This window comes from Piliocolobus tephrosceles, chromosome 17 (genome assembly GCF_002776525.5).
Source record: "Piliocolobus tephrosceles isolate RC106 chromosome 17, ASM277652v3, whole genome shotgun sequence".
Lineage (NCBI taxonomy): Eukaryota > Metazoa > Chordata > Mammalia > Primates > Cercopithecidae > Piliocolobus > Piliocolobus tephrosceles.
In genome coordinates, this window is record NC_045450.1 from 3,993,337 (window position 1) to 4,003,396 (window position 10,060).

At 48.1% G+C, this 10,060-nt stretch overlaps 1 protein-coding gene across 2 annotated transcripts in view; it reads right to left on the reverse strand.

Annotated features, from left to right (window-relative positions):
* ADCY9 (adenylate cyclase 9) overlaps positions 1-10,060 on the reverse strand; it is a 170,187-nt gene that overhangs the window by 53,035 nt on the left and 107,092 nt on the right. The window lies entirely within an intron of this gene.

A 10,060-nucleotide genomic window follows, 5' to 3' on the forward strand; every position in this document is an offset into this window, starting at 1 on the left:
TTTCCAGTAAGAGCCCAAGGAATTTTTGAAAAAGAAGCAAACTTTATTTAAACAAATCCATCCTTTGTCTTCACTGGAATTTAACCAGATGGCAAATGTATCGGAAGGAGGGACAATGTAATTTAACATTTAAATAACATTTATTTCAGGCCTGGTGTATGCCACGCACTGAGAATAAAATCATGAACAAAGCAGGGTCCCTTCTTTTTTTCTTTAATTGAGATGGAGTCTCACTCTGTTGCCCAGGCTGGAGTGCAATGGTGCGATCTCGGTTCACTGCATCCTCCACCTCCTGGGTTCAAGCAATTCTCCTGACTCAGCCTCCTGAGCAGCGGGGAGTACAGGTGTGCACCACTATGCCTGGCTAATTTGTGTATTTTTAGTAGAGATAGGGTTTCTCCATGTCGGCCAGACTGGTCTAGAACTCCTGACCTCAAGTGATCTGCCCACCTTGGCCTCCCAAAGATTACAGGTGCGAGCCACTGTACCCGGTTGCAGGGACCCTTCTTGAAGGGCTGAAGCTCCAGCTTCAGGTTGTGAAGGGTGTGGCACGGAAAGATTCCATCAAGAGGCAACGTGTCTACAACACTGATCGACTCTGGCTTCTTACACTGGGTACATATTTGGTCAGTGCTTTAAAATTAATTCATCAGAAACCCAGGGACTACTTCATCAACGGTCCCGAATGATTTTATAAGTATGGCCCCATCTCATCATTTCACCTCCCTCTCTACTTGTAAAAATACTACATGGCTTATCTTTTTAAGTCAAGTGTTCTGAGAATTTGCCAAGAATCCTGGAAACATGTAAAGACATCCTAGAGTATAGCCAGGTCATAGCTGAGAATCAAAAGCCTTAGATATTTTTAGATGCCAACTGGCCCCAAGAAACCCTTCATGGTTATTTTTTTCCTTTAGAGATAGGGTCTTGCTCTGCTGCCCAGGCTGGAGAGCAGTGGTGCAACCATGGCTCCCTACAGCCCCCACCTCCTATAGCCTCAGCCTCCTGAGTAGCTGGGACTACAGACGTGTGCCACTATGCCTAGCTATTTCTTTCTTTTTTTTTTTTTTTTTGAGATGGGGTCTCACTCAAAGACCAGGCTGCTCTTGAACTCCTAGGCTCAAGTGATCCGCCCACTTTGGCCTCCCAAAGTGCTGGGATTACAGGTGTTAGCCACCGCACCTGGTCAACGGAAGTCTTTCACTCTTACTTAGGTCCTGAACTTTTGTGCATTTTTTTCTGCAACAAAAACCCACATCCCAATTTATGTACAAGATCAACCACGGCTGTAACATGTACACACTGAAATGGAAACGTGAACTGGAATATGATGTAGGAGTGAAGGCATCTTTCTACCAATTTCTCAGACCTGTCCCAGGCATCACTGGACTGACTCTGCCATTTCACTTTGCCAGAGTTAAAACATGCAACCGATGGGGACTCAGGAGAGGACAACGAGCTGGCAGGGCTTATTCCCGCCTTCCTCAAAGAAGTACACGTGAGAACTTCTGTCCCAAAGCTGCTCTAAGGGTCTCCTTCCCGTGACTCCTGAGTGTGGCCCCCCACAAGTCGCCAGGTGGCAGGGTGGTGACAGGAGCCACTGACAGCCAATGTGACTGTGGATGGCCACTCTGGAGACCGCAGTCCCCACGCACTGAGAGAGGAAGGACATTGTTTTGGTGGGAGGTAGCAAAAGTTGCGGCTGAAGGGTGAGGTTTTCCACTATGTCTTTGGCTGGCCCTGCAAGGTGCTGGCGGCTCAGGGTGCCCCTGCCTGAGGCTATGGCTCCCGGTGCACAAGGGCTGCCCTGGGAGCATGAACTGGGCTGCCTCTCAAACCCAGGAAGGGGCCCTCACCCAGGTAACTGCGTACCTGCTCCCTGTGTGGCTCCAGAACTGCAAGAGAAAGTCAAGACAGCCTCTCCTGGAAGTGTGTGGCAACTGAAGTGGAGAGAGGCTGGGCAGGGAGGCCTGAAGAGCTGGAGCACGATGGGACAGCCAGCACATTCACAGCGCTCAGCACGGCAGTCCACAGGGCACACGCAGCAGGGAGCACCCCGTAGTAGCATGGAGCAGCAGCGGCCACCTCTGCTCACAAGCTGGGCACGTGCCTCATGCACATCTCCAACATCTGCTGTTGCTTGTTTGAACTGGGGTTACTGAGTCACTCTTAATTCATCAAATATTTATTAAGCACTTCCTGTTTACTAAACACTGATAGGTACAGGGACGATGTGTGACTCTTTTGGCCAAGATCGTGACCCGTGTGGAGCCCGTCACCTGAAGAGGGGCCAAGAGGACAAGCAGGTGTGATTCTGGTCAGGCACGCCAAATCCCAGGACGAGGAAGGATGCGTGCTCCAGGAAGCACAGGAGGGGGGAATCTCAAGAAGCCTCGGGAGTGAAGGGGCTGTGGCTCGAATGTGTCCTCTCCAAATTTCAGGCGTTGTGGAGTGACAGTCTTAAGGAAGCAGGGCTTTAAGAGGTGACGAGGCCAGGAGGGCTCCTCCCCTGCAATGGGATCAAGCACCTGCTAAAGGGGCTTGCTGCAAGGGGTTCTCTCGCTTGCCCTCCCGTTTCTTCTCCCTTCCAGAAGATGCAGCCCTCCCCAGACACCTGAACCTGCTGGTGCCTTGATCTTGGACTTCCCAGCCTCCAGAAGCATGAGGACATAAATTCCCGTGCTGTATCGATTACCCAGCCTGTGCTGTTCTGTTACTGCTTCCTAAGCAGATGGAGACAGACGGATCAGCGCCCTCCACATGGAGAACTGAAAGACGTGGGGAGGTCAGCCTGGCAACAGCAAACCGGGCAAGGGGCAGGGGTGGCTGACACCAGGCAGGGGGGTTACTAGAACGGGTCATGAAAGGTCCTCTACAGAGGGGGCCTGCAGCAGGCACAGCTAAAGGATGGCTTTTAACTCAGTGTGGCTAGAACAGAGAATGTGTGCAGGGAATGGAGCCGCAGCACCTGTGCAGGGCACTGTGTGGGCCATCCCGGGAAGCCTCCATCCTGGGGCCACGGGTGGCAGGGGGGCGGGAGCAGGAGGAAGAGCCACATAGGAGGCATGAGGCATAGGACAAGCCAGGGAGCCGGTGGAAATGTCAGCCACAGCGGGTGGGAAGTTGGGAGGCACGGGAGTCAGGAAATAACCGTGGAAATGGGAAACCTACTCCCCCAAACTGGCGGGGAGAGGCAAGGCTCCGATTACAAGCAATCAAGCGTGATGGGCGGAGACCTGGCTGCTGGAGGGGCCCTCGGAGTCAGGTCCAGGTCTGCCCCCTAATACTGTGACCTAAGTGAGCTGCCTCATCTCTGCCTCTCAGTTTCCTCATCTCTAAGGCAAGGACAGGAGCAGGGCTTATCCCACGGCTCACATGTGAGGCTTAGATGACCAACATGCACACAGCCTCTACGACTGCCCGGCATACAGCAAGCACTAGACATTAGCTGTGATTATCGACACGGTGTTTGATCTGCGTGTCACTGGAATCTTTTTCATGCACCTTCTGTGTACAAAAGCATTTGCATAACTGTTAAATCAATAATTGCTCTTGACTTGAGTTTTTCTTTAGGAAGCACTGAATGACCAACTTGTAGTGATAACACGATCCTACTAGTGTGACAAAGGCCAAACACACCTCCAAGTCCACAACGAGCAAAACCGGGAAATACATTATCTTTTCATTTAGGCTTCCATGTGGAAAGCTAAATTTAAAGTGAAGCCTTTTGCCAGAACCAGAGGGTTATCATCATGACAGCTAAGGCAGAACTCAGCTGCCTGATCAGAAACGCCTGAGAAATACATCAGGACAGGTGACTGAGTTCAAGCCCAGCAAAGTCTTAAGTCAGGAGAATCTGCAGCAACATGATTTAATGAATAACCACACACATGGAGCCTGGGGTCCAAGTTCATTAAAATGGCTCTTTTATAGCAGAAGGTCCAAAAAAAAAAAAAAAAAAAAAAAAGGGCAGCTAAATGATTTAAGTATAGTGTAAACAGGAGAATAATTAATATGATTTCTTATGTTATTTCCTGGTTATTCTTTGATTTTAAACCTCAACAACAGTGATGCCTTTTATCAGCTTAATTTTACAAAGGCTACAGAGAGAGGCGGGCATTTCCTAATGGTTTCCTGTATGACGGGGGAATCCGCCTATGGCTGCGTGCGTGGAGGAGGTTAACGCAGTTAACATTCTTAAGTATTCTTAAGTATAGTGTCACTTCTCTGAAAACTAAAACTGCGCTTTGCACATAGTGGTGATCAGGTTTGGTGACCTGAGTATACGAAGAGTCACTGACAAAGCCCATTTTGGAAAAGAAAGACGGTTCTGGCCTCATTTGTCCTGGTCTCTTTCTGTGGGATTCTTGCCTTGGACTGAGATACCCTCAGCCACCAAGAATCACATGTAGTTAGTATGAACAAGGAACTAATTTTTTAATGATTTCAATTATAATTTAAATCTTAAACAGCTACATGAGGCTGGCAGCTACGTATTAAGCAGCGATAATCTACCTCCTTCCTCACTGGTGAAAGGAATGAATTGGAAACAGAAAGAATCAAGGACATGACTGCCAACTCAACAGAAAGAGAAAAACAGCTGGGCACAGGGTCACAGCTGAGACCCCAGCACTTTAGGAGGCCGAGGCAGGAGGATCACTTGAGCCCAGGAGTTTGAGACCAGCCTGGACAATACAGTGAAATTCCGTCGCTATAAAAAATTTAAACATCAGCTGGGTGTGGTGGCACCTGTGGTCCCAGCTACCCAGGAGGCTAAGACGGGAGGATCACTTGAGCCCAGGAGGTCGAGGCTGCAGTGAGCTGTGACTGCACCACTGCACACCAGCCTGGGCAACACAGCAAGACCCTGTCTCAAAAAAAAAAAAAAAAAAAAAGAAAGAAAAGAAAAAAAAAAACAAGCTGAGTGTGGCAGTACATGCCTGTAAATCCCAGCTACTTCGGAGGCTGAGGCAGGAGAACTGCTTAAACTTGGGAGGCGGAGGTTGCGGTGAGCTGAGATCACGCCACTGCACTCCAGCCTGGGCAACAAGAATAAAACTCCATCTCAAAAGAAAAAAAAAGAAAAAAAAAAAAAAAAGAAAAACAAGAAGGAGAAGAATAATCAGGAAGGAAAGAATGTTTTAAGACATGACTTTGGGAGCCAGCCACATAGCATAACAAACGCCTAGAAGCTTACGTCACTTATGACTTAAAACAATAAACAGAAGAGAGGCAATCAGCTTGGGCTGGTTCAGAAACATTCCAGAAACGTCTTTCATTTTGCATCGCATTCTTCCTCATGACTAGGTCAGAAATGACCAAGCGGCATGAGAATTATTTAAACTAAACTGTAACCAGCCAATAAGAAAAATAAAGATAAAAAATGCTTTTACTCTACCAAATAACCAAAGCCTATGGAGTTATAGATATATTTTATAATTATCTATTCTTTCTGCATAAGAAGAACAGAAGTTTTGGTACAAAAGAGAGAATATTTTTCACGTGTTCACATTACAGTGCTCTCCGGAGAGGTGTAAGTCCTTCCTACTCATATGTACAATAATCACAACGACTGATTTGTTCTGGTTGTCCTAATATTTGATGATAAATCGCAAGTTCTTACTACAAATGGCGGCTGGCGAAACTTAACCTCTTCTTAACAAATGAAATCCCAGGCCAGGCACGGTGGTTCACGCCTGTAATCCCAGCACTTTGGGAGGCCGAGACGGGAGGATCACTTGAGCTCAGGAGTTTGAGACCAGCCTGGCCAACATGGCGAAATCCCGTCTCTACTAAAAATACAAAAATTAACCGGGCACGGTGGCGCATGCCTGTAATCCCAGCTACTCAGGTGGTTGAGGCAGGAGAATTGCTTGAACTCAGGAGGCGGAGCCTGTAGTCAGCTGAGATCGTGCCACTACACTCCAGCCTCGGCGACAGAATGAGACTTTGTCTCAAAAAAAAAAAAAAAGTTCCAAATAATAAAATATGAGATGGATTTACGGAAGAAAGTGAAAGAAACAAAGAGTGTTCACTTTGCCTGTTTAACTAGATCTTCTGCATAACCAAACAAAAATTTTTTTGTTTTTTTGAGATAGAGTCTCACTCTGTTGCCCAGGCTGGAGTGCAGTAGCACAATCTCAGCTCACTGCAACCTCTGCCTCCCGGGTTCAAGCAATTCTCCTGCCTCAGCCTCTGGAGTAGCTAGAATTACAGGTGTGCACCACCATGCCTGGCTAATTTTTCTGTTTTTAGTAGAGACGGGGTTTTGCCAAGCTGGACAGGCTGGTCTTGAACTCCTGACCTCAAGTGATCTGCCTGCCTCTGTCTCCCAAAGTGCTGGGATTAAAGGCGTGAGCCACCACACCCAGCCAGAAAACAAAATTTTAGTGTGTGCACGCATATTCTCTCTCTCTCCCGCTTCCCCACCTCTGCTTCTAAACAGGCACCTTCCATACCCAGCTTCCCTCTCTCTCCCAGTAATGGCTAAACAGCTGCCATCACAGCCAAATGGGAATGACAGGCACCCCCTGAATGACCACATTCCCCTGTTCTGGCTTCTTTTTTTTGGAGACGGAGTCTCGCTCTGTCGCCCAGGCTGGAGTGCAGTGGCTCACTCGGCTCACTGCAAGCTCCGCCTCCCGGGTTCACGCCATTCTCCTGCCTCAGCCTCCCGAGTAGCTGGGGCTACAGGCGCCCGTCACCACGTCCGGCTAAGTTTTTTTGTATTTTTAGTAGAAACGGGATTTCACCATGTTAGCCGGGACGGTCTCGATCTCCTGACCTCATGATCCACCCGCCTCGGCCTCCCAAAGTGCTGGGATTACAGTCGTGAGCCACCACGCCCGGCCTGGCTTCTTATCTTCTGTATTCTGCATTAATAAATATCCCACTGCTAAATGCTACATTCCAGAATGCTGACACAGGGAGAGTCCCGGAGTCGCACACATCAGAGACCCTCACCTCCCACCTCTAAGAGATCTCTTGAATTAGGGTTTACCAGCACAAGCCTTCACAAAGACTGCAGAAGCGAGTCTCTGAGAGAGGACACCCAGCACATCCAGCACATGTGTGAACAGCCCGCCAGGTGCTGTCTCTGTCATCCACTGGCTCATTTGCTCATTCACACACCCAGAAAACTAAATGTTTACTGAGTACTTACTGAAGATGAGGATCTGGGCTAAGGGTTGAAAGAAATAAATAGGTTAAAAAAGAAAAAAAGCAACCTAGGTGACTTTCACTTCAATGCTTGACCTTAGTTCCCTTGTCTAGATAATGGCAATGCTAGTCGGCATGGTGGCTCATGCCTGTAATCCCAGAACTTTGGGAGGCCGAGGTGGGTGGATCACTTGAGGTCAGGAGTTCGAGACCAGCCTGGTCAACATAGCAAAACCCTGTCTACTAAAAATACAAAAAATAGCCAGGCGTGGCAGCAGGCGCCTGTAGTCCCAGCTACTCAGGAGGCTAAGGCAGGAAAATCTCTCGAACCCGGGAGACAGAAGTCGCAGATAGCCGAGATCGCGCCACTGCACTCTGGCCTGAGTGACAGAGAGAGACCCTGTCTCAAAAAAGAAAAAGAAAAAGAAAAAAGAAAACGAAACTACTGTGATGTGATGGTCATACCACAGCACAAGGCTGTTGTGAGGATTAAATGAGTTAACTCATGTAAACAGGGACATGCGAAAAAGGGAAAGACAGTGTTTGTCCTGAGAACAGCCGTGAATGTGAGGAGAGTGACTGAGCGACGATCTGGACCCACAAGAAGAGAGAGTCACACACATTCAAGTCCAAGTGTCCATGGGCTGTTCAGAAGCAACAAACAGCACTTCAACAATGAGTTGCCGACAACAAAATGGAAATGACGGTCTGCAATAACTATTAAGAATGCTGTCATGGAGCCGAGTTTAAACAATGGGAAGAGGCTATGAAACAGGAGAGCTGGGAAAAGATACCAGAACTGAAACCGACCACCAGCTGATCAGTTTCTATCTGTGAAGTGACAGCACCAAATGCACCAGATGCCACAGATGGGAGGGAAGGGGATGAGTCACATCTGCAGAGTGAGGGGGTCGGGTCATATTTGCAGCAGGGACGGGGCGGGGGGGTGGTCCCAGACCGCACTCATGTCCCTAGAGAGACGACAGCTCATCCGAAGGTTTCTTTTCTTTCTTTTTTTTTTTTTTGAGATGGAGTCTGGCTCTGTAGCCCAGCCTGGAGTGCAGTGGCCAGATCTCAGCTCACTGCAAGCTCCGTCTTCCGGGTTTACGCCATTCTCCTGCCTCAGCCTCCCGAGTAGCTGGGACTACAGGCGCCCACCACCACGCCCGGCTAGTTTTTTGTATTTTTTTAAGTAGAGACAGGGTTTCACTGGGTTAGTCAGGATGGTCTCGATCTCCTGACCTCGTGATCCGCCCGTCTCGGCCTCCCAAAGTGCTGGGATTACAGGCTTGCGCCACCGTGCCCGGCCTCATCCGAAGGTTTCTAAGAGGTGCTGATTCAAGTGCAGAATGTAGATGATGAGAAATATATTACAGAAAGAAGAGAAATGAAAAACTACATTTAAAATCGGAGACTAGGTAGCCGCTAAATACTTGAAAAAAAAAAAAAAAAAGGAATACATTGACAATGGAAAGAAAACTGTATGATGTTTAGTGAAAGAAACCAGTCCCAAAAGGCCACACACCATGTGATCCCATTTATATGAAATGTCGAGCATGGGGAGATCTGTAGACACAGAAAGCAGATGAGTGGCTGCCATGGGTTTAGGAGAGGGTGTGACTGCTAAACGGATGCAGGGTTACTTTTTGGGGTGATGAAAATGTAAAATTAGGTTGTGGTGATGGTTGCACAACACCATGAATACACTAAAAACCACCGAATTGTACACTCAAGAGGGTGAATTGTATCGTATGTGAATTATACTTCAATAAAGCTGTTTTTTGAAAAAGAAAAGGAAGCTCGGTGTGGTGGTGCATTTCTGTGGTCTCAGCTACTTGGGAGGCTGAGGCAGGAGGATGGCTTGAGCCCAGGAAGTGGAGGCTGCAGTGAGCTCTGACTGCGCCACTATGCTCCAGCCTAGGTGACAGGGTGAAACCCTATCTCAAATATAATAATACAATAAAATAAACTAAATGCAGCAATGTGAACCTCAACAAGGTGCAATAATTCTGAGATTTAGAGAAGAAATAAAATAAAGCTGGGAAGAAATATACCCTCCTGAAGAACAGAAGGTAGAGTGGGCAGTAGCAGGTAAATGAAAAATATGACAGGCTTAGAAATAGATAATGTGGGCCAAGTACGGTGGCTCACACCTGTAATCCCAGCACTTTGGGAGACTGAGGCCGGGGAGATCACTTGAGGTGAGGAGCTCGAGACCAGCCTGGCCAACATGGTAAACCCCTGTCTCTACTGAAAATACAAAAATTAGCCAGGCACGGTGGTGCATGCTTGTAATCCCAGTTACTCGGGAAGCTGAGGCAGGAGGATCATTTGAACCCAGGAGGTGGAGGTTGCAGTGAGCCAAGATCGCACCATTGCACTCCAGCCTGGGCAGCAGAGTGAAACTCCTAAAAAAATAATAATAATAATTAGATAATGTGGTAGAGCTAGGGCAGAAAAACATGTAAGTCAAGAATAAGGCCAAATAACCTTGAAGAACTAAAAGTTCAACATGGCAGGAGTTCAGAAGTCTGGGAGAGATTAAATAAAACCAAACAAAAGAAAATTTGACCTTCATGACACAGCTCCAAGAATCATTCAATTTGCAGCTCTCACTATTGTAGTCCAACCTAAAAATGCTGGGCCGACACCCACATTGTCTTCTTGGGGCACACACACACTTCTCCTGCCGCAGGAGTGGCCCGCACAGCACACCCACACGCCGGACGCTTGGCCACAGAAACACAGAAGGGGCCACTGTCCTTGCCTGGAACACGGATGGGCCTTCTCATCCAGGAGGGCATTTACTTGCAAAGGCATTTTCTTCTGACCCACAGGTGGTTATTCCTCCACTGACACCTCCTGTGGGCATCTTCAGCTGGAAGAAAGGCCACCGAGGCCG